Raw genomic sequence first — 23485 nt, 5'->3', positions numbered from 1 at the left:
AAAGGCAGGATGGAAATCTGCATACTCGTCAGAGAATTAGCAGCCCTCTCGGGTTAGGAAGGCTGCTTCTCAATTTGCATCTCTAAGGAGTTGTGACTGGGCTGGGGGCTGGGAGGCTCGGGCAGGATCGGGGCTCGCGGGAGGCCTGCCCCCTGCTGGCAGATTGTTGAACTGCAGCCCTGCCACCTTCGTGGTGGACGTTTGCGGGGCTCATGGCGGCCAGCTGAAAACAGAATCTGAAGCTGAAAGGTTGGGGAGGTGTGGCGTTGGAAGAGTGGGTAGCAGAGAGAGGAGACGGAAGGACACCTCGAGGAAGATATCCTTACTTCTAAATGTAAGACAGTTAGGCATCTGACTCTTGATTGCAGCTGAGGTCATGATCTCGCTGTTGGGTTCCTGGGATCATGGGTTCGAGCCTTGCATAGGACTCCGTGCTGACATCGTCAGCCTGCCTGAGATTCTCTCTCCTTCTGTCTCTATACCCCTCCCCTGCGCAAGTGCTCCCGCGTGCTCTCTCAATAAATAAATAAACATTAAAAAAAAAAAAAGGACTTGGGGATGGGGAAGCGGGGAACTGGAGAGCATGTGAGTGTGGTAGAGGTGGAGATTTAGAGTTGTCTCTTCAGCAGTACCAGCCAGAAACCAGGGTAACTTTCTAGACTCCTCTCCATCTTCTTTCCCATGTGCCTTGCTCTCTACAACCCATGAATCACAAAGCCCAGAAAACTGGGGTGGAGGTGGCCGGGGTTCTTGCAAGGTACTCTTGATCCTTGACTGGTTGTTTGGAACCCAGTAAAGCTGTGCCTCAGTTTCAGGGCTAGGGTAGGGCTGGGCCACACTCACAGGACCTTAAGAGGTTTGGTTTGCCTCACCCTAGGCCTGACCCTGTTCAGTTTGCCATCTGTGGATAAAGGGGTGGGGCCAGACAACCTCTAAGCCTCCTTTCAGTGTGAATATTCTCTAATTCTGTGACTCTGTTCCAGGAATTTGGGGATCTGCTACATGCATACTTTCCTGGGAAGCTCCATGGAGCCCAGCTCCTCTCTTAGAATATTCCCATCATCCTTCATGGCTGGCTTAAATGGCACCTTCTTCAAAGTGATGCCCACCTGCCTGTTTTAGGCAGAGATAGGCTGTCCTCCTTTTAATGCTTTATAAATACATGGGCATATTGATATGTATATAATCACACCATAATGATGTGTTGTATTTATTTATATATCATCTCCATCCCCTCAAATGTAAAGTCCTTGATCCCATTAGGTGAGGGCAAGAGGAAGGCGCTGGTGAGGTTCATGGTTCATTCTCAGTACTTACCTGCTCCTCTTTTCCTACTTTCCCAGCCCAGTGCCTGAAACAGAATAGGTTCCCAATAAGCATTTGTTAAATGGCTGGGAGAATGAGTGAATAAATGAATGAAGTGGCACAAAATGATGAAGTCTTGGTTGTTTGCTTTACCCAGAAACCAGAGTGTTACCGCAACTCCCTACTTCTCTCCATCTCTTTCTCTCTTCCTTCTTCTTCAGCTATTCCATGGTAGTTTCATCTAGTCCACTTCCTTGAGTCACTCCCAAAGCCAGCTGCTACTGCTTCATTCCCTCAAGAGGTTAGGAGCATAGACTCTGGAATCAGAAAGACCCCCAGCACTTCAACTGCCCTTGGGAACCTAACTGACCTCAGTTCCATAGAGCCTAGTAGTCATTAAAAGTATGGACACCCGAGCTAAAGTGCCCTGGATTCAGATCTGGCTTCTCCATTTAGCTGAGTGGCCCCAGGCAAGTGCCTTAATCTCTCTGTGCTAAGTTTCCTTATCCATAAACTGGAGTTAATAGAATCTACTTCATAGGGCTGTTGTGAGGATTAAAAAAACTAATATACGTAAAGCCCTTAAAACAGGGCCCGGTATGTGGTTGGCATTAGCTAACTCAATAAGTACTAGCAGTTATTAACAAAAAGGAATTTCGCAGAATTGAAGGCAAGCACCTGAAGAGACTGTCCCAGAAGATGCTTCAAAAGGCAAGGAGGAAGCTTATGGATAAAGAAGCAAAGCATTTCCACAAGGAACATATGCAAACACACATAGATTTCCCTGGCTAGGGTGGCAAGAAAAGCTGAGTACTTCTCTGTGCCTGGGAACCCACATTGGCATCTTTTCAGAATCAGAAGTATCCATGGCATGAGTCCAAAGTTTCAGTAGGTATGGCAGCTCCTTGGCCTTTGAGATCTTCATGGACAGGGCACCTGGGTGGCCTGGGTCCAACTCTTTAAAAAAATTTTTTTTAAGTTTATTTATTTATTTTGAGAGAGAGAGAAAGAGGTTGTGGAGGAGTGGGGCAGAGAGAGAAGGAGAGAGAGAATCCCAAGCAATCTCTACGCTGTCAGCACAAAGCCCGATGTGAAGCTCGACCAAACGAACCATGAGATCATGACCTGAGCCGAAACCAAGAGTCCGATGCCCAACTGACTGAGCCACCCAGGCGTCCCAAAGGGTCCTATTCTTGATATCAGCTCAGACCTTGATCTCAAGGTTGTGACTTCAAGCCCTACATTGGGCTCTATGCTGGGTGTGGAGCCCACATTTTTTTTTTAAGAGATTCTCAGGGACATGTTTGCTTATGAACCCTCCCCCAGCTGGCTCCCCTCACCTCCTCAGCCCTACTCTTGTTGTATTCTTCCTCTGATACTTCCGGCTCCATCCACTAGGAAATGTGTTTGGCTCCTGTCCCGAGAACTACCCTCCACCTCATGCCTTTTCCCCTGCTAGTTCTCCTGACCTTTTCCGTGGCAGGTCCTCTGGGAAACCTTCCCTCGTCCCCTAGACTGGGCAAGGCACTCCAGAAGGGAACCCCCGACGTCCAGCTGCTATAACAAAATACCACATACTAGGTGACTTAAACAACAGAACTTGATTTTCTCACAGTTCTGGAGGCTGGAAAGTCCAAGATCAGGGTGTCAGTAGGGTTGGTCTATGGTGCAACATGCCACCTTCTGACAGCGTCCTCACGTGGCATCCTGTGTGTGTGTGTGTGTGTGTGTGTGTGTGTGTGGAGAGAGAGAGAAAGAGAGAGATCACTGGTGTCTCTTCCTCTTCTTAGGACAGCAGTCCTGATAGAGTGTAAACTTTAAGGGGACACAATTCAGTTCATCACATCAGTTCCATGAGGGCAGGGCCTTCTCTACTGCTTATTTACATTTCTTAGCTTAGCCCTCACCTTGTGATTCTCCTTGTGATTCTCTTTAATGTCTACAAGACCCGTTCTTAGCAAGGACTCAATAGACATTTGGTGAGTGAATGAATGAAAGAATTTGTCAATTACTGGTAATGACGTAGGAGCTTTAGAAACAGATACTCAGATAAGGTCTAATGGAGTCCTCAGCAGGAAGATCCTTGCTAGTTAGTTCCAGAATGAGGACTAGAAGTCAGAGTCTCTCTATTTCCTTCTACTCTGAGTCCAGGACTCTTCACCCGGAAAAAGAACTGTCAAAGAGCTGTGTAAAACTGGTGATTCTTTTTAAATCCTTGCTTGGAGTTGCAAAGACTTCTTTCACTGATAAGCAAAAATTCTTCTTCACTTTGCCTCTCCTGCCACATTGGCAGGCTTTCGAAATCTTGTCCTAACAATATGTGGAAGCATTTGAAATGCCTTTCGTCCTTCTCCTCTGTCTGGTTAGGGGCCGCAGATGTGGGTCTGGGTTTGGCCAGAGGCTTCCTTAGCACAGGTTTCGATCAATCGGAAACCAACAACCCAAGGTGTGTGGGGCTCTTTGAATTCCTGCTTTCCTGCTTCTCTGCTAATGGATTTTGTTAACTGTTTGTCATTTGCTTATGCAAATCTTCCTCTTTCTGCATTAAAATGAACCCAATTATAAAGTGAAATTTCACAATTAAACCACTTAGTGAAGGACATTAAGCGACCAGAAGGAATTGATTTGTAAAAATTTCAGCGATAATTACAAAATGTTTCTGAAATGTGACTAAGTTCTAGGTTTTTCTTTAAACAAACATATGTACGTGCACATTTTCATATATATATACTGCACAGACACATGCACATATTTTCACACACCTGGTTTCCATCTTCTCACCATGGGACTTGTTCTTGCTCCTTCTCAGGGTCTAAATTTTCCCCACACAGAGGAAATTCCACCAGCCATCAGATCATGTCTGCAAAGTTCTTGGAAACCTTCCAAAAGAAATGGCCATTGGGCTGAGGAAACGGGGGTGGGCAGGAAAATAGAAGAAGGTGTAATGGTTTTAATAAAGTCTCTTTGCCACCTTGGTGATTGATTGATATATTTTGGCATTTGCTTCCCTGCTCTGATGTAATCAATAGCAGTTATAGACCGAGGGGCAGGAAAGGTGGAGGATGTGGGATGGGACAGTATTGATTGGTTTTTACAGGAAAGAGCCTTGCCTGCTGCTGGCAGTGCTCTGGCTACTGGAAACTGGACCTTGCTGTATTGCTGTATCAGGGAGAGGTTACCTTTCCCGACACTCATCCAGGCAAGGGGGGATGCAGTCCAGAAACTTGGAAATGGATAAGGACAGGTGATATACACCTGAAAATGTACCCTTTCTGGTATTTGAGGGAGCTAGACACACTCACTTTCCTCACTGCATCCATGATCAGAGGGTGGAAGTCACAGTCTCCTAGGCTGGTGCAGGGACAGATTGGAAGAGTCTTTAAGGATGAGGAGGTGATGGTATGCTTATGGTTCCAGTATCCAAGAATGAGTCCAGCTCATTTGGTAGTATGCTGCACCCCCAGGCAATATAATGCAGAGGGGACTTTAGAACAGACTCCAGAGCCTGATAGCCTGGGTTCAAAGCCTCACCCTGCCACTCAGTGTGTGACCTTGGGCAGGTTAATCAACCTTTCTGTACTTTGATTCCCCCATCAGTAAGATGGAGATAATAACAGTACCCATTTCCTATGGTTGCTTTGATAGTCATGAGTTAATATATGTAAAGAACGCTGAACGGTCCTGGCATACAGTGAATGATATGTGCATATTGTTATTGTCTGGTGGTAGTGGGTACCTGGGCTGGAGTCTGTGATTTATGGGTGGAAACTTAAGAGTACAAGTTTTTCTAATCAAACAGGATAATCACAATTTTTGCCTTCTGCTGTTAAGAACACAGGGCTTAGGACCCAGCAGCTGTTAAATAATTCTCTTAGTACATCAGTCCATGAGCTACAGGATTTCTCAACCCTTTTGTAGATTTTTTTTCTATAAGCTTAAGAAAAAGTGTGACCACGTCCAGATCCAGAGCACTGGGGCTACATTGGATTGGTAATGATAGCTTCAGTAACCCAAGAAGGCCACAAGCACCGAACTCTCACTAAGTGTGAGACAGTTCCTACTTATGTGAGTGAGGATTTCCATTTGTGAACCAGAACTCAGACTGGGGATGTTCAGATGTATAATCGCCCTTCTGTAATGCTGTGATAAGTAGCTTTCGTGTAATGGATTCCTCTCTATATAGAACAATGTGTTCAAAAGAGAAAATGATTTGTTTTAAAGAAAAGATTCGCCACTTAACATGTTTGTTGACAACACATTCGGTTTTGAAGTACAGTTTTATTTTCTTTTATTGTCATCACCGAATTTTCGGTTTTTAGAAATTCATTTTAGCATGTGATAGGACTTTGGAGCTCATTTTCTTCTCAGTTCTAGAACTGGATGCCATAATAGAAGTTGGCAGATTGACAAGCAGGTCCAAAGAAACCAGATTGAGGTGTTCTGTGACAGATTCCTAAAAGGTTAGAACTGAAAAGGACCCTAGAGATCCTCTACTTCATCTCCTTCATTGTATTTGTTTATTTATTTTTTTAAATGAATCTATTTATTTTGAGAGAGAGAGTGAGCAAGCATGAGCCGGGGAGGAGCAGAGAGAGAGGGAGAGAGAGAGAATCCCAAGCGGGCTCTGCACTGTCAGCACGGAGCCCCATGTGGGGTTTGAACTAACGAACTGTGAGATCGTGACCAGAGCTGAAACCAAGAGCTAGAAGCTTAACTGACTGAGCCACCCAGGTGCCCTCACCTCCTTCACTTTAAAGGTGAGCTCAGAGAGGTGTGATGACTTATAGAGTCTGAACTGAAACCCAGCTGTATCAGTTCCAAGCTCAGTGCTGCTCCACATACCATGAGCTTGCTCATACCCTCCCAGCTCTACATTGAGCCTTTTCATTTTTGTTTTTAAGCACTTTTCAAATCTCCTCCTGTTCTCAGGTTGTATATGAGGCTAAGTTATTATTTGACAAATTCATTCAAGTCAGTGAGGATGCCCTGAATACTGCTAGTGCCAAGCACTGTGTTAGGTCCAGGATATAAAAATAAGATGTGGACCCTACCAAGCAGAATGTCGTAGATGGTATTATTATACCCAATTGTTACTGCCTCTCCCTCTGACAGGATTATGCTTATCTGTGCCATTGACATCAGACTCCATCACGTGACTTGCTTTAGCCAATGAAAATCAAGCAGAAGTGATATGTCACTTGGGAGCAGAGGCTTTCGGGAAATTTTGTGGTCCCACACACATTTTCTCTTTTCTATCTGCCAGGAGAATGGCATGTCCAGAATAAGACCCACATAAAGAGAAAACATGGAATGGAGCCAGAGGCACAACCAACACATAACATGATGAGAGATAAACCTTTGTGTGGTGAGTGACTGAGATTCTGTGGTTGTTTATCCTGCAGCATAACTAGCACAAGCTGATGACTACAGAGAGGATCACAGAGTAGCTGGAGAGACCGTTTATTTCCAACTGAATCACAGGGGGTTGGATGCTTTGCTGGATGTAGACACCGATGATTCAGAAGTTGGCTGAAAGAGGGAACAAGTAACTCATCAGAGAGGAGGCATCAGGAAGGACTTTCTAGAAGAGGTGATAGCTTAGGAGAGTTTTAAAGGCTGAAGAGAAGTTCACCTTATTAGGGGATTGGGGGGTTTGTTTATTCTAACCAGAGAGACCAGCATGTCCAGACATGAATTCTGATATGTTTGAGAATTGCCTGTAATGTCCCCAACTGTGGGTCAGGATCAAAGTTCTTAGTCTTTGAAGCCTATTGACCACTGACCACTGTGTCAGGTGTGCAAGAGATATATGCAGACACTGACATAAAAATGCATCATCTATTTTGGCCAGAACTTGGGCCCCAAATTATCATCTGTTGTTATACCATGAGAAGCTAGTAAGCTGGACTGTATGTGAGCCATAGAGACTCTTCTTCAAAGAATACATATATATAGTCTGAAAATCAGCAGTTGCCTTGCTTCAGCCTTTCACATTCCCATGTTCCATTCCCCAAGGCAGCCAACCTCAACTCTTACAGCTCATTTCTCATGTGTATATACTGCCATGTTTTTAAATAATACATTTATTCTACTATTTCTTGGTTTGTCAATTTTAAAAATTATATATTTTATACATGTTTAGAAAAGTTTTAAATGTATATTTATTTTTGAGAGAAAAACAGAGTGCAAGTGGAGTAGGGGCAGAGAAAGAGGGAGAGACAGAATCGGAAGCAGGCTCCAGGCTCTGAACCTTCAGCACAGAGCCTGATGTGGAGCTTGAACCCATGAACTGTAAGATCATGGCGTGAGCCAAAGTTGGACTTCTAACTGACTGAGCCACCCAGGCGCCCCTTGAAATTATATATTGACTCTCTATCATGGTAGATGAGAACTTAGTTTCCCCCAATGTTCTCCCTGCACGTTCCCCTCCTTTTATCTCTCCAACATAAACTTTTTTGTTAAATTGATGTTTAATGTTTATATACTAATGACTATGCAAATATTGTTTACTCCTGTATCAAGTAGTACACTGTGATTATGTGTCCTCTTTTGTATAATTCTTTGTTTTTCCTAGAGTTAATAATTGCCTCCTTTTTTTATTGATCTGATGCCCACATGTACTTATAATTTTTATAATTTTTTTCAAATGGTTCAACAACTCTATTACATACCTAGTAATACTATGTTGCATAGCATGCAACAGCTCATCTGTTCCATTTTTTTCCTTACAGTTATCCCTACAAGAACCTTCTGTTTCTCTGTTTCTATCTGGATTGGCTACTCTTAGAATTGGAATACTACATAACTGTTATTCTGAGGCTTCCCTTTACCATCATTTGAATATTTCCTTTACTGCCTTCTTATGTTGGAGCCCCTGTTACCTGAATTCTCTGTCTTCTTTATTACATTATCATCTAACTAAATTGCTAAATTCCATTGTCCAATAACTTCTCTTTTTTAAAGATTTTATTTTTAAGCAATCTCTATACCTAATATGGGGCTGAAACTTAAAACTTTGAGATCAAGAGTCAAATGCTCTACTGACTGAGCCAGCCTAGAGCTCCTCTCCAATAACTTCTTAAGAATGAGTAGTTTAGAAATAGTGGTCTTGAGTCATTAGCTATCTGAAAATATCTTCACCCTCTTCTCATGTATGATTAATAATTTATTTGAATACAGAATTCTAGATTAAAAAATATTTTCTTCCAGAATTTAGAAGACATTTCTCTAAATGTTATCTGTTTCTGTTATCTTTTAACATCTAATGCTGCTTTTGAAGAAGTGTAATAGTCATATTCTTGTTTTCTTTACCTGTTTCTTTTTCTACCTAGGAGATTGTATGAATTTTTACTTATCCCTCATGATTTAAATTCAGAATAACTGGCTACCTAATTTCAGTAGGCAGCATGTCAGTCTCATAAAATCACAATGGTAATGGTGGTGGGCTTTGGTAGATATTTTTTTTTCATTCTTTGTGCTGGGATAATTAGGAGATTAATGTCTTTCATTTCTCTCCTAGTGTTTAGAGCTCTCTCTTTTGTTTCCCTTTTTGGAAGCCTTCCTCAACTTTGTCTTCTAAATCTTATGAGTTTTTGAAAAAAAATTTAGTTATATTTTTAATTTCAGAGAGGCTTTTTTCATTTAATTTTTTCTTTTTTATTGTAATCCTTTCTTGTTTTATGGATGCAACCTTTCCTCTTACCTTCATGAATTGGTGTTAAGACTCTTTGAATTGTTTTATTCCTCCTTGCAAAATCTCTTTCACCTCAGATCTTTTTTTCTGGTTTGTCCTTTTATCAAGTTTGAATCTTTCTTTAAGTATCTTCTGATTCTTGACTGTTTATTTATATTTAAGAAAGAGGCACTGAAAGTTGATTTTAGAAGCTTATTATGTAAATGGCGCAGTTTGTTAATTAGTGGACTTTACATAGGGTGATCAAGTGGAAAGTGAATCTTTTGGAGTGCTGGGTGGTTCAGTTGGTTAAGCATCCGATTTCAGCTCAGGTCATGATCTTACAGTTCATGGATCTGTAACACAGAGCCCCACATTGGTCTCTGTGCTGATGGCTCAGAGCCTGGAGCCTGCTTCGGATTCTGTGTCTCCCTCTCTCTCTCTGCCCCTCCCCCACTCTCTCTCTCTTTCTCTCTCTCTCTCAAAAATAAATAAGCATTAAAAAAAGTAAATCTTTTTATTGAGGGAACTTCAGATATCAGTAACTAGAGATCTCTCTGTACCTCTTCAGTTTTTCAAAGAATCTTCGAATCTACTGGTTAGTGGTGTGGGGGGGTTCCTAACAAGGCAAGAGAAAGGACTAAAGGTCACACAGTTTAGCAACAGATCTCCCTTAATTCATTCACCCTCCACCATACTAGGTGTTCCAAAGTCCAATATTGTTCTTATTCAGTTCCTCCAAAGAAAAATCTCATTCACTGGAGGGTAGAGAAATATGGCTTACTGGCTGTGTGGGGAGAGTGGAACCCCTTTTATAAACAGTGTTCCTACAAATGCCCCCTGTCCATCCAGATGTCTGCTTAGAGCCTTTGAGGGCTGAATATTTCATGGCTCTGCAGTGGATCAGTCCCCACAGAAGGTCCTTGGCTTGTGATGTTCTTCTTCCTGTGGATCTAATACCAATATTCCCTCTCTGTTTTGTTTAAAAGCTAATTGTGTGTGTGTTGGGGGGGGGGCATGCCTGGGTGGCTCAGTCAGTTAAGCAGCCTACTCTTGATCTCACAGGTCCTGGGTTTGAGTCCTATATCTGGCTCTGTGCTGACAGCATGGAGCCTGCTTGGGGATTCTCTCTTTGCCATCTCTCTCTGTCCCTCCCCACTCTCAAAATAAATAAATAAACTTAAAAAACAAAAACAAAACTAATTGTGAAACTCTTTAACCCATTGTTTTTTCCTCTGTCATTCTTGTCCTTGGTTTGTCATTTCTAGAAGTTGGATAGTGATCCACAGGCTTCTGTGCGGTGATAGCCACTAAGCTGTAGAAGAGATACGGGGAGGACTGGGTGTCATTTTGGGTCTCACAGTTCCCTGAGCTCTCCTCAGTTTCCCTTGTAGGCTCCTCTGCTTTGTGTTGCCCCTTAAATATTGGCGTTCTTCAGGCTTCTGCCCCACCCAGACTCGTCCTGTTAGCATACGCTGAAGATGAGGGGCAGGTCCAAGGTCAGTTCTGTGGCCCCCTTTCTCTGAGCCCACATCCTAGTTTTGGTGCCTGAACTAGAAAGGAGGAAGCAGGGAAGACAGAGAAGGCAGGGCCAGCCTTTGCCAACTGCCCAGGAACGCTGGGCTTCACCTCATCTCAGTGTCTGTCTGGCCTTAAAATGGTCTTCCATGACCCCAAACACGAGGGACTCCCCTCTGGCCCAATTACACCAGCCTCGTGGGAAGGCAGAGATGTAAAGAACACCCGCTTTTCCTGGTCCACTTCTGTCACTCATTCCAAAATCAATCAGGCACCATTCTAGTAGTTGGAATTATGAGTAAAGCAGACTGGATCCTACCTGCATCTTATAATCTAGTCCCAGGAAAGATAATAACAATAGCAGCCAAAGAAATGTACTGCACCGCATAGTACAGATGCCCTGGTGGGTCACTGCTGAGTTCTTATTCCTTAGGCCTGGAACTGGAGGGGTAAAGGAGGTCATGGATATGGCAGGGAGCTTTCGAGTAGATGGCCAATACACATGATGCTATTTCATGCCACCATGTCATTTTACACATGTTGTTTTCACCTACATTGACTTTCATCTCTTGTCATTTTGGCAAATTCTACTTGTTCTTGTATTTGTTCAGTAATCCCTTCCTCTGAGAAGTCTTCCTGACCCACCCACCCAGCATTAGCCACACACTCCTCTCTATCCCTCCCTCCCTTATATCATCAACAGCTTCCTGAGTTGGACACTGCTCCAGGAGCCGAAGTCACAATATGATTGAAACCCTGAGCAGTGTGTGAGAACATGCCAACTTGGGTTAAGTCCCGGCTCTCCCACATACTACCTTTGGCCTTGAGCAAGTGAATTAACCTTTCTAAACCTCAAGCTTCTTATCTGTAAAATGAGGATAATAAAATATGCCATGAGGTGTTATGGTGGATATAAAATAACTATAAAGTGCCTAATGGGAACCTATAATTGGCACTTAAATATTGCTTCCTTCCCTTTCTCCTTTCAAGGAGCTTCCAGTCTAATGAGGGGAGAATGACAGGCAAATCAGTAAGTGCAGTGATTTGTCATAGGTGCTATGATAAAGGACACTGAATTACATGCCATTGATTTATGAGACTGCCTCTCTGTCTCTCCCACTAGACTAGGAGTCCCTTGAGAGCAGGGCCACGTGATTCTATGCCCCACCCCCACCCCCGCTCCCAGTACAGTGCCTGATACACAGTAGCTGCTTCATATAAGTTTCGGTGAATGAAAGGGGAATGACTCCTCCCTCTAACTGATCCTGGTTTGATCCTGGTTAGAGCAATGCCCAGCATTGCCTTTTTTTTTTTTTTAACTCCCCCCCTCCCCCAGTCATTCTTACTTCAATGAAGAGAAAATTATAGTTTCTCAGCCATCTGGAGTGAAAAATCTCTCTTCACTAGAGACTAATTTTTCCATACATCATCAAAGTGTGGGACATGAGCATACCCCACCCTTCTTGGGTGGTGGAAATGAGTGAACACCGAAATGAAGACTCATCCAGTGCCCTCCTGTGGGACTGGCCTCTCTCAACCCCCTCCTTTCTGAGCATGCAGATAGGCAGACCTCCACCAGCTTATCCATCCTCTTCAAATGAGTCTGTCTCCCAAGAACCAAACATTTTCTCTTCCTGGCCCTGACTTGAAATGAAACGACTTAGCCCACAGACAGTTTTATGGTCCCTCGCCTTCCATTCCTCTTGCTGAGCCCTCACGCTGGTGAGAGCCCAGCCCAGGCTCTGATTTATACAGCTCTCCCAGGCCCCTGTTGGATTCGGAGTCTGGAACAATAAGACAAGGCTATCCATCACCCCTCTGCTCAGATCTCCCTGGACTCATTGGGAAGGAAGGAGGGGTGGGTGGCAGCGAAGACAGCCTCAGGGGTCTTGCCCGAGAGCATTTGTCACATTGATCGAACATGCCGGGCAGGAGTGGGGTGGGGGAGTGGAGGCTTTTTATCTCACCCAAGCCTACTCTGTAGACAACAGGGATAAAGTAGAGCAGGGACAGGGGTGAGAACACACATGGGGGAGGAATGGAATGGAATTCGGGCTCAGAAGTCAGATGGAGACCACGGATGCCACCCCCACCTGCTCCAACTCCTGAGTGCAGCACCCACTGGTCCAGCTATGTGTGATCACCACCAGGTTCTCCATCCTCTCTGTGTTGCATTGTACCCCAGCACCTGGCACAGTGCCTGGCATGCAGTGGGCAAGCAACAAAGATATGTTTGCTGATCGGCTAAGCCTCTCTCTCCTCCTTACTCGCTTACCAGATCTCAGGATCAAGGGCTATTCAAAGAAGTTTTACGCATGTGTACGTGCTGTCTCTGCTTCTGTGGATGTGCATCCTACGTGAACATCTGTGAGGAGCGTGTGTGTACGTGGATGCCCCACACATGTCCACATGAGTTTGTGGATGAGCAAGAACTTTCTGAGAGTCAGGGTTCTGAAACTGTAGAGTGGGTGACCCATGGGAAACTGTGGCTTTGGCTTCTGTGAAGAATTTAGTTATTTATGCCTGGGGCTGGAAGGGGTGCCGCTATGTCAGGAGAGAAGGGAATGAATGGGTTGGGTAACCTCCCGAAAGGCTTTCTGATCCCTGGTCAGCCAAAGCAGCAAGGGGGCTATTTTGTAGTTATCGTCTGTAAACAACTTGGAATAGTCCTTGCTGCCAGGAACCCTACCCTTTGGACTTGGGGATCACTTCCTAGGAGATGAATTGTGATGGGGATAGGAGCCAGAGGTTTGAGGACGGTGACTCCCTCCGCCTCTACCTATGCAGAGGGAAGGCTACAAAGCATTGTGCGTGCCACTTAGGGCAGTGTGCAAAGACCCTAGGGAGAGCATTTTGGTTATAAGAAAAGTAGAGGCTTTGTTCAGAGCCAGGAAAAGAAAATCTGACGAACAGATCTAGGAGCTGATGAAAAGAGAATTCAAGGGCTGTGGCGCTGTGGCACGCCGTTGTGGCTCTGTGGTGTCTTTCAGTTTTAATGCTGCTAAAGCAATAACATGTAATGGCCTGAGCATTGCTGCCTCCCAGTGCCTGGGAAGTTGGATGACCTGAGGAGAAGCCAAGGGTGGCTAATGAGTCATTAAGAGTCTTTATCAAATTAGGATTATAATCCATCTCAACATGCAGAGGAAAATGTTTCAAATTATCTACTTTCTTAATTGCAACTCAAAGATTTGGCAGGAAATTATCATGAGAGACAACGTCTGGAAATTGACGGATTGTGCTGATGTGTATCTAAGCTTCCATAACTGTAATAGCTGGAGAATTCATCCACACATTCTGATACTGATACTTGTACACATACAGACTGGTTCAGACAGACAGATAGACACACGCACACCATTATGTCTGTGTGCAGTGGATCAAGCCATCAGCATTCATTAGGCAATTCACACAGGCTGAGGTTGCTACCAAATGCTTGGAGATAGGGAAGGTAAGATACAAGAAAAACATCTAGTTCTTGCCTTTGAGAAAGTTCAAATTCTTGTTGGGGAGCTAATGCATACACATTTGAAATGTAAGACCATGTACAAAGCAGCATTCAAGTGCATACTACTAGAGTGGAAATGGGAGCCCACAAATCCAGAAGGATATAGGACATGAGTGTCCCAAATTAAGCAGTTTCTGGAATGGATGAGTTTTGACTTGAGTTTTGACATTCCCACTGTGCATTGCGATAGCAGCCAACGGGAATCCAGGCAGAAGACATGCTGAGTCTGTCAAAAGGACCCATGGCCAAGAAGTGACAGCATATTTGCAAAATCTCCAGGGGAGGGTGGGGCTGGATGACAAACCCTGGTTTGGTTAGACAATGCAAATGGACTCTTCACTTGCTCCATTAAGTCAGGAAAGATTTGAGGTTTACCCTGTCCTTCCCCCTCATGCCCTGTCTGTTTCTCTGCCTATAGTGTGATCTGAAGACCAAGTTAGGCTTTCCTACATCTCTCTTGATTGCTGAAAACCAGAGGTCTCTGAGTTAAGGGATTATGCTTTATTCCTCTTTATAGCCCAAGGACCTAGCATGTGCCTGGCCAGCCTTGATGCTGAATGGGAGTCCACCTGCCGGTGCATTTCTGGAAGGCTGTCAGTGTACGCATGGTGAACAAGTGAACCAGCAAATGAATGAGTGAATGAGAGCCTGAACAGTGATGCTTATGAGGAAGCAGTGCAGCATCATGGTTCCAAGTATGGGTTGTGGAGGCAGCCTGTCTGAGTCCACACACTTGTCACTTGGTAACAAACTGCTGCCTTTATCTAAGCCTCACGGGGATGCCGTTGGAATGTGATTAGGCAGTACATGTTGAGCACTTAGCTTAGAGTCCGGCACTGAACAAGTCATCAATACATATTAGCTGTTATTATTGTTGGTGCTTTGTTTTATCTTTCCTGGCTAAACGAACCGTGCTCCCAGTGCTGGGTAAGTTGGGTATCTTGTTCCTTCATTTGATCACTCGTTCTCACCCTCCCCCTGCAATGTGGTAAGACAAGACCGGCTTCTGCAGGCAATGTGGCCTCACCCCTTTCCAGTGCTGTTACTTGGTTCTCTGAGCCCTGCAGTCTGGCTGCTGTAGGTCTAGCTGCCAGAATGGAGTTGGGAGCTTGGCCATGCAAAATCCTCAGCTCCAGGGAAGCTTAGAGGTTGGGCACAGCATCAGAGGCCACAGACGCTGGTAGGGTTCATCCCTGGAGGCAGGGAGGAGATGGTCCAGTATATGAGAAGGAGGACGCAGGGCAGTTCTGCGAGAGGAGGTGGTAAGAATGGGAATAGAGCCAGGGGAGAGCACGGTCACAGTCAAGGCAGGGGTGACAGGTGCGAAGGAGATGGGGCTGATGGGTCAGTACAAGTCTTCAGGAGAAAGTTTTGGAGAGAGGAGACATTTCAAAACCCCGTGGAGCCCTGCGGGTGGAGGAGGGGTGGTCCTAGCAACTTGGACAGTCCGAGGGAGGGGCTGCTGCATATCCTGCTGGCCTCCCCCCACTCCGGCCTCCCTCCGCGGGTCCTGTGTGGTGCTGGGGGGAAGCAGAGTAGATTGAAGAGCCAGTGAGCCAGATGATACATGATAAATGGTAAAGGTTTCAGCATCCAAACATAGTTTATAGCAAGACAAAAATGAAGCCCAGCGGAGAGGCTTCAATAAAAATAGAATACAAGTCACAGAGTAATTTAAAATTTTTTGGCAGTCCCATTAAAATGGTAAAAGAAACAGGTGAAAATATCTTTAATAGCTTATTGTAATCTAATTCAGTGAATCCAAACTATTATCAGTTCAATATCTAATACACATGAAATGATTATTAATGAAATATTTTACAGTTTTTTAATACTAAGTCTTCTAAATCCAGGATTATACTTATGGCACATCTCAATTTGGACCTTTGGGACCATTGGACCATTTCAAGTACTCAGAAACTCCTTGTGGCTAGTGGCCACCGTGTGGGGGACAGCACGGGTTTATCCCTTCCTTTCTCAAAGTTTTGTGGCCAAACTCTTGGGATGCCGTTTCCCACAAGTGGCTCTTTTTGGAACTCATCATAGCATTTTATAATCTAAATATTCTCTTTCTCAGCATTCCTCTTTCTCAGTTCGGTCAGACTGCCCACCCCTTGCTAGAAACTGAGAAGAGCTGCAGAATCACTTAAAACTCTTCTCTTTCCTTTCCTGCTTTCCACAGAGCCTCTCATCTGGAGTTAGGGCTGGGGAGAGAGACAGAGACAGAGACAGAGAGAGAGACAGAGAGAAACAGACACATGGGGAGAAAGAGAGAGTTGAGGTGGGGGCAGTGCTTGAAGAAACTCCCCATATGTACGTCACTACCATCAGAAAGATGGAGTTTTTGGAATGGCTTTAGGGACTGTATTGCTCCTATGTTAGAGAAGCCGGTTAGAGACATGACCCAATTAATTGCCTATCGTGTGCCCAGAGGACAGGTTGCAGCCCCATGCTCCAGAGGATGGGAGTGAAGTGGGGGAGTGGAGAGGCTCTTCCAGGGTCAGAAAAGTGAATCAGACATGGGCAAGGAGCCTAAACATCCCAACTTCCACCTCGGAGCAGAATGCTGGAGCCCCGCCTTTTAGGAGGCATGTAGTCTCTGCATTTTCACATTGTACAGGTCCCCCCACCCCATCTCTAAGGGGTGTGCCCCAATGCATTTTATCAGGAGCAGAATCTTCTTGGCTTTGCCCTGCCCCCACCCAGTCCCCCAGTCCCACCTGGTTCTAGGGTCAGGAAGGAGGCCTTAAGCACCCCCTTCGTCCCTTTCTTTCCTCCCATTATCTGTGTTTACAGCCCTCAGAGCCTGTCACAGAATTCTCAGTAAACAATATCTGCCTTCCTCAGGCCAATTAAATAAGCGCTATAATAAAGGCGCAGGCAAGTGCTGCCGAGGCCCTGGGTAAGGGTTATTAAATCTAATGGCTCCATTTGTTAGAGAGCCTCCCATGTGCCGGGGACTGTGCTGAGCTCTGCCTTCATTATTTTATCTAATCTCCACGGGCTCATGAGCTGGATACTGTTATCATCCTCATTTCACAAAGGCAGAAGCTGAGGCTCGAAAGTATCCGTGACTTCCCAGATATGCGGCTATTTCATGATAGGGCGTAGATTTAAGCCAGGTCCATGTTGACTCCAAAGCTGGTGTTCTCTGCCTGGGGAGCCAATGAAGTTTTGAAGAGAGGTGGTATTTCAGCTAAGTCTTAACAGCAGATGGGATTTTTGTGGGTAGGGAAAGGGGGAATTAAAAGTCAAGGCTGAGGGAAGAGTGTGAGTACCGGCTGTCCCTCCATCCAGGAGCCCCAGGGCTGGCTAGAATGGAAATGCCCAAACCTCTCAACCGCAGCGAGGTTTCTTTTTCTTTTTAATTAATAAACTTTAGAGCACCTTTTGGTCCACAGCAAAATCGAGCAGAGTACAGAGACTTCTCATGTACTCCCTGTTCTCTGGACCCCACCCACCATGCACGACCTCCTCCATTAACAACATCCCCCACCCGTGTGGCGTGTTTGCTATAATTGATGAACCTGTATTGACACATCACTACCCATAGTTCATGTGGGTTCACTCGTGGTACTGTACATTCTGCGGATTTGGACACATGTATAATGACATGAATTCACCATTATAGTATCATACAGAGTACTTGACTGCCCTAAAGCTCCTCTGTGCTCAGCCTGCTTATCCCCCAACCAACCTTGGCAATCACTGATCCTTTACTGTCCCCACAGTTTTGCCTTTTACAGAATGTCATATAGCTGGAATCCTGTATTATGTAGCGTTTTCAGATCGGCTTCTTTCTTTGAGTGATATGCACACAAAGTTCTACCATGTCTTCTCACGACCTGATAGCTTGTTTCCTTTATAGTGCTGAATAATACTCCGTTGTCTGGACGTACCACAGTTGGCTTATCCATTTACCTACCGAAGGACATCTTGCTTGTTTCCAAGATCTGGTAATTGTGAATGAAGCTACTCTAAACATCTGTGTGCAGGTTTCTGTGTGGACATAGGTTTTAAATTCATTTGAGTAAATACCAAGTACCATTACTGGATCATACGGTCAGAGTATGTTAAGTTTGGCATTTGACAGCATCTTCCAAAGGAACTTTATTGTTCTGTATTCCCAGCAGCAATGAAGGAGATTTTCTGGTGTCCTACATCCTTGCCAACATTTGGTGTTGTCAGTGTTTTGGGTTTTGGCCATCCTAATAAGTGTTAGTGATACCTTATTGTTTTAGTGTACAATTCCCTAATGACAAATGATATTGAGCCTCTTTCATATGCTTACTTGCCATCTGGATAACTATACATCTGTTGTCTGTTCAGATCTTTTGCCCATTTTTCAACTGGGTTGTTCGTTTACTTAATGTTGAATTTTAAGAGTTCTGTATATATTTTGGATAACAGGCCTTTATCAGATGTGTCTTTTGCAAATATTTTCTCCCATTCTGTGGCTTGTCTTCCCATTCTCTTTATGGAGCAGCTTTTAAAATGTAGATTCCTAGTGGAAACTAATTTGACAATAAACTATTTGTAAAAAAAAAAAAAAGAATCCTCAGAAAGAATTAATCCTGCCAACAATTTGATTTCAGACATCTAGCCTTCAGGTCTGTGAAATAATAAATTTCTCTTGTTTAAGCTACCTAGTTTGTGGTACTTTGTTGTGGCAGCCTTTGCAAACTAATATAATGGGTTTATAGTTTTAATAAAATATTGATCTTCTTTGGCCATTTTTCAAAAAAAAAAAAAAATGTAGATTCCTAGGCCCTTATCCAGATCAACTTTCTCCAGGATTGGAAACCAAGAACCCCGAAGTTCCATAAGGGTTCTTATGCAGGAAAGCCACGGGCCAGCACTGAGAGCCACTGATGGTGGCGATGAGGAGATGTAGGCAGGAATATAGGAGATTAGCCTAAAAAGTAGATCATGGCCAGATGAGGAGGTGGAAATTGAATGTGGCATTCAAGTCTCTACTTTTTATTATAAGGTCCAATAAACATTTTAGGCTACATCTTATAGGCAGTGGTTTCCTGAGGGGAAACCAGGATATGAGCCAACCTTTGTTTTAGGAAGAACGCTCTGGTGATATTATGTAGGAAGTGTTAGGAATATTGGTGGCATTAGGCCAATTAGAAAATCATCAAAATATTCATATTCCAGGTGACTGGAATTCATATTCCAGGTGATAAGTCCCTTAACTGAGCTGGGGAGATGATGGAGAAAGAAGTTCCATTCAAGTCAACTCAGCAAGTAGTTCTTTAATATTTTTTGTGGACTAGGCACTGTACCAAGGTTCGAAGGATTCTAAGATGAAAGAGGTATTGTCCTCATCCTCAAAGGACTCACAATCTATCAAAATTCATCAAACATAATTAAGTTGAGAATAGAGGGAACTGGTATGTGGACAGTGTTATGGACAGAATTGTGTCTCCCCCTAAATTCACATGTTGATGCTCTAACTCCCAATGTGACTATATTTGGAGATAGGGGCTTTAAGGAGGTAATGAAAGTTAAGGAAGTCATAAGGGTGGGTCTCTGATCCAATAGAAATAGTGCACTTAGAAGAAAAGAAGGACACCAGACATCGCTCTCTTTCTCTGGTGCACATAGAGGAAAGACTATGTAAGGACAAAGCAAGAAGGCGCCATCTGTAAGCCAGGAAGAGAGATCTCACCAGGGACCAATCCTGCTGGCACCTTGATCTTGGACTTCCAGTCTCCAGAACTGCGAAGAAAATAGCTATCTATTGTTCGGGCCACCTGCTCTGTGGTTCTTTGTTATGGCAGCCTAAGCAGACTAACACGGACAAGTGTAAACTTTATTTACATGCTCATAGTGACAGGACTCAGGTAGGCCATTGGCGATACACGTCTACAGCTCAGAGGAGCCAACCTGGGCTGGTATGAACTGCTTATCCTAAAGACAAATCACGGGCAGACAGAGTGAGAAAAGGGCCCAGACCCACGCTAAAGGAGCTCTAACTCTAAGAGCGATGACTAGGCTTGGTAGGAACTCCTGTTTGGTCCTAATGTTGCCGTGGCGGTGACTTACATGACATGCGTGCCTCTCTCCATCCTCTTCTTCATCCTCAGGAGGAAGGTGACAGAGAGACTGTAGGGTAGGCGAAGTGAATTCTACAGACTTCATTGTCAATCTGTCCCATCTCTACTCACTGACAGAGCCAACAGTTAGATGTGGAACGCCTGGAATTTGACATATTGTCGATTTGTTCATTAAGTGTTTGTTCATTCAGTGTTTACCAGCTTGTGTCATCTGTTGAATTCCTGTATGGTTAGCGTTTCCCGTTTTACATACTGGTGCCTTGGCTTCTTCGCCTAGAACGAACGCTCCTCGAGGACAGGGGCTGTGACTGGACTTCTTCGCTTCTGCTCTTTATCCTTAGCTCTGCCACACAGCTGAGCATCCAATGAGCACAGGACAAATGTTTGCTTTGAATGATTATGGGAAGGATGGTTACATTTACGTAATCATTTGTGAAGCTTTTGCAAATTACAAATGTAGTTAAAGCAGGATACATTTAAATGACAGTGTGCAGTTTCAGGTATCCAAAGGTATTAGTAGAAATCAGGGTATTTTGAAAAAGACTCCAGAAATTAACAGCTCATGGCCATGGATCTCCTGTTTCAAGAAAGAGCTGGGCACAGAACTAGATTTCAGAAAATGAGGGGTGTGACAAGTGTGAATCAGTGATGCGCGGCTGTTGCTGCAGTACTATTTATGGCTCACTGACACCTCTCTGATGGGGTTAAGTATTTACATTCAGCCTGATTCTCCCCTCTGACTGGGCAGGCTACAGCAACTCACTGCAAGCCCTGAGAAAGAGAAAAAACCCTGCCTCCAGGGGTCCTGGGCAGGAGCAAATGGATCTCCCCTCCCCCTCCTGTGTCTGAAGAGGGCTCTCCTCTGAGAGTTTATGGCAGCCTGACCTCCAGCCTCTGGGTTGGAGAACCTGGCCGCTTCTGTACTACATAAAAAGGGCAAGTGCATTCATTATTATTATATTATTATACAATGTATAATATATAATAGCGATTATGCTGTCAGCAGCCAGAGTCTCTGACCACAGATCAGAGGCTGGGGTGACATAAATCCACCTAGTGAAGTCTTTGGAGGTTCTATGTGAAGGTGAGAGGATTCAACTCCATCTATAAAGGGGGCTCTCAGTGAAGACTTTCTTCCACCAGTAACTTTGGAGGTTGAATTTGAGGGGTACCAGGAGGATCTGGACAAACAGTATTTAGCCTATCGGGGATGTGATGCCAGAAAAGGTCTCAACTGCCCCTTCGGAGCCATGGAATGCTAATAGCTCTCATCCTTGCCCCTGATGGAGGCAAATGAGGAGTGGCCTAGAGGCCTAGAAAGAGCGAAGGGGCAGCCTTCAACTTCTCGGGTCAGATTCCTTACTGCAAACCTGGCCTGCTTGGGTTTCACTTTCTGCTTTCCTTCCTTCCATCAGTGTCTTTGTCTAGGCTTTATCCAGGCCCCCTGCCTGCTCTGGGGTCAGAGGATCAATCCCTGCCTGATGTGGCTGAAATGGCTCCTCTATGGGGAGCAAGGAGCAAATTTCAGGGGGGGAAGGGGTCCTCTTTTCCCTTTATGCAAAGGGCCATGTGCTACCCTGCGGAAGCAAGCAAGCCTGCATTTTTAGGTGGCTGGGTGTCCACCCCCGGCCCTTAGTGGGACCCTAATCTTTGTGGAATGAAAGAAAGCACTTGCACTGGTCTTCTCAGAAGGCGCCAATGTGAATTTCCTCCCCGAAGTAGATGGAAGCCACCCTAACAGGCCCAGGATCCAACAGCACAGCTGGTCTCTCCCTTTATATTACACCACCCGACCCCCAGAACTCTGGGACTTTTTAGAATGAAAATAGCAGTGGCTCAAAATAGGCTTGCCTGGCATTTGCATAGAGGTGATTTAGTGACAAAGCCTCTACACCCTTTTATCTCTCCCTCTGCCGCACCCCATTCCAGTCTCCCCCTCGGTGAGCCAAACGCCCCGGGAAGCCCACAGCAGAAAAAGCTCTTGAGAATAGGAATAACTAACCAGAGTGTCATCTGAGCACCTTTTCTGGGGCCAGGGTAATGAGAATTATTCAAATGCAATCATAAAAATGAGGCCATCAGGCAGGCACGGGGTGGGAGTGGGGTGGGGGGAGGAGTGGTGGTGGAGGGAAGGATTCCTCGCCAGCTTTAAGTTTCAGGACTTCGGGGGAGTTCTCTCGGGGTGCACGGAAAATGTCCCCTCCTCGCCATCCCCTGAGCCCGGGACGTCATGCGAGGCGGCCTCGGNGAGCAGTGCTGGGAAGTATAGGCTGTGTTGTCACGCCGGTGTCAGTCTGATGAAGATTGGCATCAGGTAAGCTGTCATTCATTTCCATGTCAGAGACGCTTTTGCAGGCGGCGGCGGCGCGGCGGCGGCGGCTGCTGCTGCTGCGGGCGGCTGCCTCAGAGCGCGTGTGTTTTATTCCAGTCCCCAAGCCAGAGTATTATTCATTGCGACAGGGCAAGGAGGAGAGAGGGAGAGAGGGAGGCAGCAGGGAGGAGAGAGAGAGGGAGGCAGCAGGGAGGAGGGAGGCAGGGAGCAGAGAGGGACGGCGGGAGCGTGCAGAGAGAAGCTGGGGAAGCGCCGGGAGAGCGCGGAGCGAAGCAGCGCGAGTGGCGCNGGCTCAGAGCGGGAGCAGCTCCAGTCTCGGGCCCGGTGACCGGAGTCAAGGAGCCGCGGCCGCGTCCCGGCCGGCCTGGGGAGCCAGAGCGAGTGGGGTTTGCAGGCGGATCAGTGGGGACAGCGGAACGCGAGCTGTGGGTCAGGGCAGCGGGGCTCCGAGGGTCCACGCTCAGGGACCCCCCGCCCCGGGAGGAGCGATTTGTAGGGTTAACTGGCTTTCGGCGGATTGTTGGAAGTCTTTGGCGAGGTCTGGGAGGCGTAGGGGCCCATGGCGAGGTTTGGGAACAGGGAGCCCTCCTGGCTTGAGAACTAGGACACGAGCTCGTAAAAGGGGGGGGGCGAAAAGCGCCCCAGAGCAGAGAGCTGAGGGGGATGGGGCAGGGTCCCGAGTCTGCCGCGCAAACTTTGCGATTCTTTCGGGCTGGGCGAGCGAGGCCCTCCTGACTCCCGAACCCGAGGAAGAAACGAGCGAAGCGGGCGGTCCTTTCCCGGGGCTCTGGGCGAGACTCCGAGGTTCCTGCGCGGTGGGGACACGGGCTAGTAATGGCATTGGGGCGGGGGGTAAGCTGGTCGTGCTGCTGCAGCCCTGAATTAAGTCTGGGCTTCAGGGCCACGCTCGAGTTTGGGTTGTAGGATTCAGGCTGTTTTCAGAAACGGGACTGAAGTGCTGCTGAATAGCTTAGGGATCGAATCTACACCCCGGCCAGAGCAGGAGGCTAGAGGCAGGAGTTGGGGGCCTAGGGTTACATCTGAGGCTGGACTCTGCCGAACGGGTGGCGTTTTTAGTATTTTCC

General features: G+C 45.7%; 1 protein-coding gene across 1 annotated transcript in view; it reads left to right on the top strand.

Moving 5' to 3' along the window:
• The window catches only part of PKNOX2 (PBX/knotted 1 homeobox 2), a 310367-nt gene that overhangs the window by 27244 nt on the left and 259638 nt on the right, over nucleotides 1–23485 (top strand). Inside the window, exon 2 of the mRNA XM_077756512.1 lies at nucleotides 6569–6670. The gene's annotated coding sequence lies outside the window, so the exon portion shown is untranslated. The remainder of the gene's footprint in view (nucleotides 1–6568; nucleotides 6671–23485) is intronic.

Source organism: Crocuta crocuta, unplaced genomic scaffold, assembly GCF_008692635.1.
Source record: "Crocuta crocuta isolate KB4526 unplaced genomic scaffold, BGI_CrCroc_1.0 scaffold172, whole genome shotgun sequence".
In the NCBI taxonomy this organism is placed as follows: domain Eukaryota; kingdom Metazoa; phylum Chordata; class Mammalia; order Carnivora; family Hyaenidae; genus Crocuta; species Crocuta crocuta.
This window is presented reverse-complemented; position numbering and strand designations above follow the sequence as displayed.